We start from the raw sequence: 9087 nt of genomic DNA, 5'->3' as shown, positions 1-9087 counted from the left end.
TTCTCTTTATAGGCTTGAACAAAGTGCTTTTTTCTTTCAGGTTCTATTAATGGACACTGTACTAGGATGTGAAGTACAGTAAGTGCTTCCCCGCATCTAGTACAGGTTGGTGGTTCGCCTCCAGACAGCAGGTAATTATGCGTGCTGTAAGTGTGTCCTATTCTGAGCCTACAGAATAGGACATCATTTCTTCTAGATTTCGTGGTTGATGGCCAGTTTCCTAAATGGGGCTTAATTAAATGGAGCTTGTTATGAGTCTGGCCGTCCCACAAACTCTGCCAATGGACCCGAAGTCTCTTGCGTAGATATGGCTTCATATCATGAACAGTGACGGGCATAGATGTGTTGCCAGCTTTTGCCTCGATGGATGTGGCAAGCTGGTCTGCCAGTACATTTCCCTCGATGTCTCGGTGTCCTGGCACCCAGCACACCACAACATGCTGCCCAGACGCATAAATACTACATATGAATGAATAAAGCGATACTATTACGGGATTTTTGTGCCTTTTAAGAGATTTTAAAGCTTTTACTACGCTCAGCGAGTCTGTGTAAATGATTGCTTTGGGTATTTTAGAGTCCTTGATATGTTTAAGAGCCGACAGTATTGCATAAGCCTCTGCTGTAAAAATGCTCGTTTGTGGGTGCAGGGCGTCGGCATCTGAAAATGATGGGCCAACCGCTGCATAAGAGACGCCAGCATGAGACTTTGATGCATCGGTGTAAAATTCCGGACAGGAGTATTTATGCTGCAGTTCGAGGAAATGCATTCGAATGTGTGCAACCGGGGCGTGCTTCGTAACATGTAAAAATGACAAATCACAGTCGACAATCTGCCACTGCCACGGTGAGACCTGTATAGTGGGTGTCATTAGACGATGTTCAAAGAGTGGGACATCCATTTCCTCAGCCAGACTTCTCACACGCAACGAGAAGGGCTTTCTTACTGCAGGTCGGTTATGAAAGAGGTGGGAGCTGGACAAATCATTTACGGTGGAATATGAGGGATGTTCACTGTTTGCATTCACTCTAAGAAAATACATGAAAGCTGTGTAGGTCCTCTGCAAGTGGAGGGACCACTCATTGGATTCCACGTAAAGGCTTTCCACAGGGCTTGTCCTAAAGGCACCTGTAGACAATCGAATACCTAGATGGTGGATGGGGTCCAGCATCTTCAACGCGGTTGGGGTGGCTGACTGATAAATTATGGCCCCGTAGTCTAGGCGTGTTCGTATGAGGCTTTTATACAAATTTAACAGACACTTTCTGTCACTACCCCATGTAGTGCGTGACAACACTTTTAAAATATTCATTGTTTTCATGCATTTGTTTTTTAGATGTTTTAGGTGTGGTATGAATGTTAGCTTTGTGTCAAGAATTATGCCTAAGAATTTGTGTTCCGTTTTTACAGGTAGACTCTGTCCTTGCAGGTCAATGTCGGGGTCAGGGTACAGTCCTCTCTTTCGAGAAAAAAGGACGCAGGTGCTCTTTTGTGGATTTAGGCAGAACCCATTCTCGTCTGCCCATTTAGCCACCCTGTTGAGACCAAGCTGAACCTGCCGCTCACAGATTGCAAGGTTGCATGATTTAAATCCAATCTGTACATCATCGACGTACGTTGAATAAAACATGTTGCGTGGGATGTATAGGCGCAAGGAATTCATTTTTATAATGAAGAGAGTGCAACTGAGCACCCCACCCTGTGGGACTCCAGTTTCCTGCACAAAAGGTCGTGATAAAGCGCTGCCAACCCGAACACGGAATGTGCGATTCAGCAGGTAACTTTCAATGACATTTAACATATTACCACGTATACCAAAGTGGGAAAGGTCTCTCAATATACCAAACCGCCATGTGGTGTCGTAGGCCTTTTCCATGTCTAGGAACACAGATAAAAAGAATTGTTTGTGAACAAAAGCTTCACGTATCTGTGCCTCAATACGTATCAGATGGTCAGTGGTGGATCGACCTTCGCGAAAACCGCACTGGTATGGGTCAAGGAGCTTGTTTGATTCTAGGAAATGTATCAGACGGCGGTTTATCATCTTCTCGAAGACCTTGCAGAGGCAGCTTGTTAGAGCTATGGGCCTGTAACTCGATACGGACGATGGATCCTTGCCCTGCTTCAGGATGGGGATCACTATGGCCTCTTTCCAGGCAGAGGGGATCTCGCCGGAGGTCCATATAGAATTATAGAGACAGAGAAGGGTTTTCTTCGTTTCAGAGGGTAGGTTTTTCAACATGTCATATAGTATACGGTCAGGGCCTGGGGCAGATTGCTTGCAACAGGTGAGTGATGCATGCAGCTCTGCTAGGGAGAAAGGTAGGTTATATGGCTCGTTCCCAGTGCTCTTTCGGTCTATTTTTTGTTTTTCTATAGCTGTTTTATATCTTATAAATGCTGGTGAATAGTGTGAGGAACTGGACACATGTTGAAAATGTGCACCCAGATGGTTCGCTTGGTCCTCAAGGCTGTCTCCCTGCGTGTGTACCAGGGGAGGTGGATGTGTTTGTCGTCCTCTTACTCTATTGACCCTGCTCCAAACCTTGGCCTCATCCGTGTACGAGTTGATACTTGATAAAAATGTTTTCCAGCTGTCTCTCCTGGCTTGTCTGCGTGTTCTCCTACCTTGGGACTTGATTTTCTTGAAATTTACAAGGTTTTCAGCAGTAGGATAATCGCGAAGCTGCCTCCATGCTTTGTTCTGCTGCCTACGTGCATTCCGGCATTGTTCATTCCACCACGGAACACGACGTTTGCTAGAAAGTCCACTTGTTTGGGGAATACACTTAGAGGCTGCATCAATTATGAATTTAGTAAAATACTCGACGGCACCATCAATTCCGAGCGATGAAATGTCAGCCCACGAGAGTTTACTGGTAAGAGTTTGGAATTTATCCCAGACCGCTGCATCAACCTTCCACCGGGGGGCATGTGGTGGTGACTCATATTGTCTTGTTGCTCTCAGCAGTACTGGGAAATGGTCGCTCCCGTAAGGGTTTTTTATAACTTCCCATTCAAGTTCTGAAAATAGAGACGGGGAAGCTATGCTAAGATCAATAGAAGAAAAGGTTCTATTTGCGATACAGTAAAATGTAGGTTCCTTCTTATTCAGGAGACACGCACCAGAGGAAAAAAGAAATTGTTCAACAAGACGGCCTCGCGCATCGATACGAGAGTCGCCCCACAGACTGCTGTGTGCATTGAAATCGCCAAGAACAAGATAAGGTTCTGGCAATTCGTCTATAAAGGACTGAAATTCATGTTTGTGTAAGTGGTAATGTGGGGGAATGTAAAGCGAGCAAATGGTGATGAGTTTGTTCAGAAGAACAAGTCGAACTGCCACTGCTTCGAGGGGCGTTTGTAGCTGCAAATGTTGACATGCTATGCTTTTGTGAATTATAATGGCAACACCGCCTGATGATGCGATAGCATCGTCACGGTCTTTACGAAACGTAACATAGTGTCGGAGAAAGTTTGTATGTGTTGATTTTAAGTGCGTTTCCTGTACACACAGCACTTTTGGATTGTGTTGGTAAAGAAGTTCTTGGATATCATCGAGGTTCCTAAGAAGGCCTCTGACGTTCCATTGTATAATTTGTGTATCCATAATGAAATTAAATTGGTGCTGTGTGTACTAAAAACGGAAGTATTGCCTTAGATTACAGAGCCCTTTCCAGGCCCTGTAACGCGGGATTTGTCCTTTCTGAAGCGGTCGAGGGAGCCTCGCCGCTCCTTAGGCGCTTGGTGCGCCGTCGGGATGGGTGTAGTGTCCATTGCCTCTTGAGAGGCGCCGGACACGCGCTCTTGCGAGCGAGAAGTTTCGCGAGAGAGTCTCGCCGCGAAGGACGAGACATTTGTGCCCACCAGCCCGGAGGTCGATGGGGCTGCCTTTGGGCCTGAGCTGCGCCGGGTGTTACCACAGCCAGCAATGGCCGGAGAGGGTGAGGCAGCCTTGACTGCACCCACCGTGGGAGCTGCTGGTGGCCCTGCGGGTTCGCTTCGCGTAGCGCAGGCTGCCACCGAGGGCTGTTGTGGTGCCGGCAACCCTAGGGTAACCGGGCCTGTTTGCTGGTTAGGTGGAGTAGACTTAGCTACTTCCACCCTGGGGGCAGGAGCCACAAGCGACAGCTCGCTGCGCGCGGGCTGGGCTGGTGGCAGTAGCCGCTGCGACGCTGCCCCTTGACGCGCCGCATCAGCGTAAGTGGTCGTGTGGAATGGTGAGCACCTTTTGCGTGCTTCCCTGAACGATATGTTTTCACGGACTTTCAGTGTTAGAATTTCTTTCTCTTTTTTCCAGCTTGGGCAAGACCGGGAGTACGCTGGATGGTCACCATCGCAATTTACGCAGTGAGGTGTAGCCTCGCAATTGTCTGAGGCATGGCCTTGTACTCCACACTTGGCACAGGTGAGTCGACCACGGCAGCTCTGCGAGCCATGGCCGAATCTTTGGCATTGGTAGCATCGTCTAGGATTTGGGATATATGGTCTTACTGCTATTTTTGTGTAGCCTGTTTCGATGCTTTCTGGCAAGACGCTTAATTCAAAGGTAAGTATCAGGTGTTTCGTGGGAATTTCTTTGTTGTCCCGTCTCATAACGATGCGCTGCACATTTATGACGTGTTGCTCCTTCCAACCTTCCAACAACTCGGTTTCAGATAGGTCGATGAGGTCTGCTTCGGATACTACCCCGCGTACTGTGTTCATGGAGCGATGCGGTGAAACAGTAACTGGGACATCACCAAAAGTCACAAGCTTGCCGAGTCTGTTGTGTTGTTCCTTATCACGTAGCTCAAGCAGAAGGTCCCCACTTGGCATTTTGGTGACTTTATAGCCAGGGCCTAGCGTGTTCGTCAAGGTTTTCGCAACTACAAATGGGGATATGGTTCTTGCTAGTCTTTCCGTTCTCTCACTATGTACTACTTGATATCGGGGGAAGATGTCTTTAGGCCGGGTGAACAAATTGAGAAACTCATCGGTGCGTCCCCTCTTCTGAGGGAGACGATCAAGAAGTCGAGGAAAAGCGGGCGTTCCCATAACAATTTTGTGTTGTTCGGCAGCAATGGCAGCCACCCACCACGGAGTCCAACAAGGGGACGCTACAGCACTTCACGTGTAAGGCTGCAGGCGCCAGCCGTACATTGCTGCTATAACCTTATATAAAAACCCAAGAGAGGGCACCTACACAAGGTTAACCCAAGCCGCCTATGAAAAATGTGGAAGTAACAGAAGAGAAGAGGTGACAGGACAGGGAGGACAGAAAAATAGAGAAGAAAAAGATCGGAGAGGGGGACAGGAAAAGGCGACCACCGATTTCCCCCGGGTGGGTCAGTCCGGGGGTGCCGTCTATGTGAAGCAGAGGCCAAAGAGGTGTGTTGCCTCAGCCGGGGGGCCTTAAAGGTCCGAACACCCGGCATCGGCTCAACCCCCAGGATCCCCTTTTCCCCAGACACGGCTAAGCCCCATGTGCTCGGGTACGTGGTGTCGCAACTCACCAAACGCCTGCTCACGCAGACGCCCCTGCGGGCAAAACACCGGGTCCGAATGCCGCCAACGGTCATTATTTTTCCACGCGGAAAAACCTTGAGGGGGGACTGCGGTACGCAGTGTTGTGACACCAGCCCCCGAGCCCCCTGCTGGCTAGAAACGCCAACGAGGTTTGAGATGGCCTAGCAATAAATCGTGCGTGCCTGGCGTGTTTGCTGAGGCCGTCACTGACCACGTGGAAATAGCAGAGAGAAACGGAGTTGCGGAAAGAAGGAAAAACATGGTTGTTTTCCAATACATTTACTTTTAATTGTAAGCCCATCCCTTTGGGTTGTGGCTTAACAAACTTTCAGCTCTCATTGGCAACTGCTTCCGTGGGATGGGCCAGCGGTCCTACCGCCCTTTTTCTTTGTCTCTTTCACCTATAACAATCGAGACGAGGTGCTTGTTCCTCAGTCTAGGCTGTAATCACAAACCTGGTTGATCAGTAAGACTCCGTACGATGCAACGCTAGTCTGGGCCGTAACCCCTTAGTGGTAGAACAGTGAGACTCGGTTGCTCGTATGTAGTGACAGTTGTCCTAGGCTCTAACTTAAGAAAAAGTCGAAGAGTAAGGCACTGTTTACTTGTGTGTTTTGCATCAGTGTTGTTTTGCTAACTCTGCATTTGACTGTGTAAATATTTTCGTTGCAATATATCTTCAAGTTTTGTTACCTCCAACCTGCCTCCTGCTTCATCAACGCCGATAAACACCTTGAAGAGACTTTCATCGACTTTAAGGACAAAGAACAAACTTAACTGCTAGGCAAACCTCTCAACATCTGATTACAAAAGCAGCAGTACAACCAGTACGTGCATAAACATCAGAAAAAGTATAAAATACAGTTATACCTCAATATAACAAACTTCAATATAACGGAATTTCTCGATATAACGATATATTTTCCTTTTCATAACCGCTTGTCCATAGAACACCATGAAATTATAACCTGAATATAACGAAGCGTTTTTATACGTGATTTCAATATAACGAAATTTCTCTGCCGCCTAAATGATTACCGAGACAGTAAATGAAACCTTCCACGAAACCCGCCGTGGTGGCTCAGTCAGCTAAGGCGTTGCGCTGCTGAGCACGCAATCGCGGGATCGAATCCTGGCCGGGGCAGCCGCATTTTGATGGCGGCGAAATGCAAAAACGCCCGTGTGCTTCCGTTGTAGTGCACGTTAAAGAAACCGAGGTGGTCAAAATTAATCTGAAGCCCTCCACTACGGCGTGACTCATAATTAGAACTACTTTTGGTTCGTAAGACCCCAGGAAGAAGACGAAGAAACCTTCCGCGGACGCAGATAGTCAAATGATTGAATTACAAGCGGCTGCTTGCAAACGCACCTCTCAGATCGCGCGCCACGTGAGTGCAGCAGCGCTATGTTTCCTATTGTCCCTTTTCGCGGAGCAGTTTGCTTTACGGAAACGAGATGGCGCTTTCGGCGGCGCGCCGTACATGTTCTCAGCGACCGCGCACGCATACGAAACCATTACCGCTTCTACCTTGCTTCTGTGCGACCAGCTGTCGAAAATGCAACTGAGTTTTCGCTAACGCACTGTGCTCCAATCATGGTGGATTGAATCATGTGGATTAAGACGTGTGCAGTAGTTGAGTGCATAAATATTGACTTCCATATATACATTCCATCACACATGTGCGTGTGGCCATGTTCGCGGGCCGCTGCTACAAGAGTGTATGTGTTTCCGGCACTTCGAGCAGTCTGTACGTGTTTCCGGCACTTCTAGATCCACGGCTTTCCTCGAGGATACAGAAATTTGCTCTTCCGCCAGCGTTGTATCGCTAACCTTAAAAGAAAGGGCTTAATGCCAGGATCGTCAGCAAGAGTGAGTACAATGATAAATGGAGTAGCGCCTCTTCTTGTCATAGTAGGTTTCGCGCACGCTATCTACACACATCTACCCCAAGTGGCATGAAAACTTACGTTCACTCTATCGCCAACGTGTCGAGAATAAAATAATGGGCGCACACTTGGATATATGCGCACTGTATACGCACAATAAATCACGGTTCTACTCCGATAGCGCATGAATGGTAGAAGCTGAACGTTTCGCGACGGCCCACAAGCGTAATCGAGTTACTGGCGATAATACATCTCTACATCTCTGATAATACATCTCTATAGCAGTGTACAGTACAGCTACGTTTCAAGCCTTGTGCGCAGCAAGAACAACGCTATCGAAACTAAGCATACCCGCCAGCGATTAGGCAGAAAATAATCAAATAGTGACCGAACCGAGGAACTTTACTGAGTCAGAATTATGACAAGCCGCTGCTTCAAAATATTTGCCAAATAAAGAACTAAGAGCAAAACACACCAATCCTGATTCAATTCTTGCCGGAAAGTTTAGATAGTTTGGAATTAATATTTAGCCCCGCTTTTGGAGCAAGCACCATATACGGTGCTCGCGCCGTTTGGACGTAGCTTAATAAGCTCCGAAAACGCTTTTGCATGTTGTCTGAAGCTGTTACCAAAACTTCGTGTCGTCGAGCCAGTCACCGTCTACGATATCTCCTGAAACAGAGGTTTGCTAAGCCGCACCGGCATCATACACATCCATCGTAAACACGAAGGCAACGAAGGCAGTTGAGGCAAGCAATGGACGCGTCAACACGTGCTCCAACATGCCAGCACCCACGGGATCGCCGCGGAAAGGGTCAGTAAAGTTCAAGTGCTATAAGATCCTATTGCGCCACGCGCACTGTGTGCTTTAGGTGAGAGTGAAAGCGTGCGAGAGTGAGACAAGAAAGATGGGTGCTTCACGAGTGCCGCCTTCCCGCGCGAGCAAAGTGAAAGAGGGGGAGGGGAGCGAGTTAGCGGTAACGCGATCAAACGCGTCGCGCGGGTGAGTCGCGCGCGTCTCGATTTCTGGCGGGCGTCTCGGCTGTGGCTGCGCATTGCTTTAAGCGCGGCTGAGCGCATAGGCAGCCGCGCACTCTTCCTTAGAGGTAATGTGCCGCGTGCTACATGATCTCACGCCGAGACGGCGTCGGATCATGTAAGCTGTCATCCTGCGCATTCAGATTGGAGGTTACGTAATCTCGAGTTTCGGAGACCTGCTGAAGCGAGAGGCAGACGAAGCATTCGCTTCCCGCTGCCGGTGCTTTTCACGATAGCGTCGTCCCACTGCTGGCGACGCTATCAGCCATGGGGGTGGATCGGTCGGGAAAGCATGGCTGGCTTTGCTTCATTCGTACCGCCGATGGGAAGGTGTCGTCGACGTGGCATGAAACCATATCACTCGTTGCCGCCTCCCAAATTCGACGAAATGAATTGTTTCCTCATTCAAGTTTGCTATTTTCGACTGCCCCATAATTCGAAAAATATTGCGGCCCCTTTCCATGCAAGAAAAAAGTGATCGGCGACTGTGCTTATTAGCATAAAATGTCAAATTTTATTACAACGAAATTTCGATGTAACGAAGCAAATTGACGATTTTACCCACTTCGTTATATCAAGGTTTGACCTACTCTAAACCCAATCGTAAGACACGCACACCAAAATAAATGCTAATACTTAATTCCAACATGTCTTCC

Source organism: Dermacentor silvarum, chromosome 3 (assembly GCF_013339745.2).
Source record: "Dermacentor silvarum isolate Dsil-2018 chromosome 3, BIME_Dsil_1.4, whole genome shotgun sequence".
NCBI classification, from domain to species: domain Eukaryota; kingdom Metazoa; phylum Arthropoda; class Arachnida; order Ixodida; family Ixodidae; genus Dermacentor; species Dermacentor silvarum.
The sequence above is the reverse complement of the archived record's forward strand: the minus strand, read 5'-3'. Positions refer to the sequence as shown.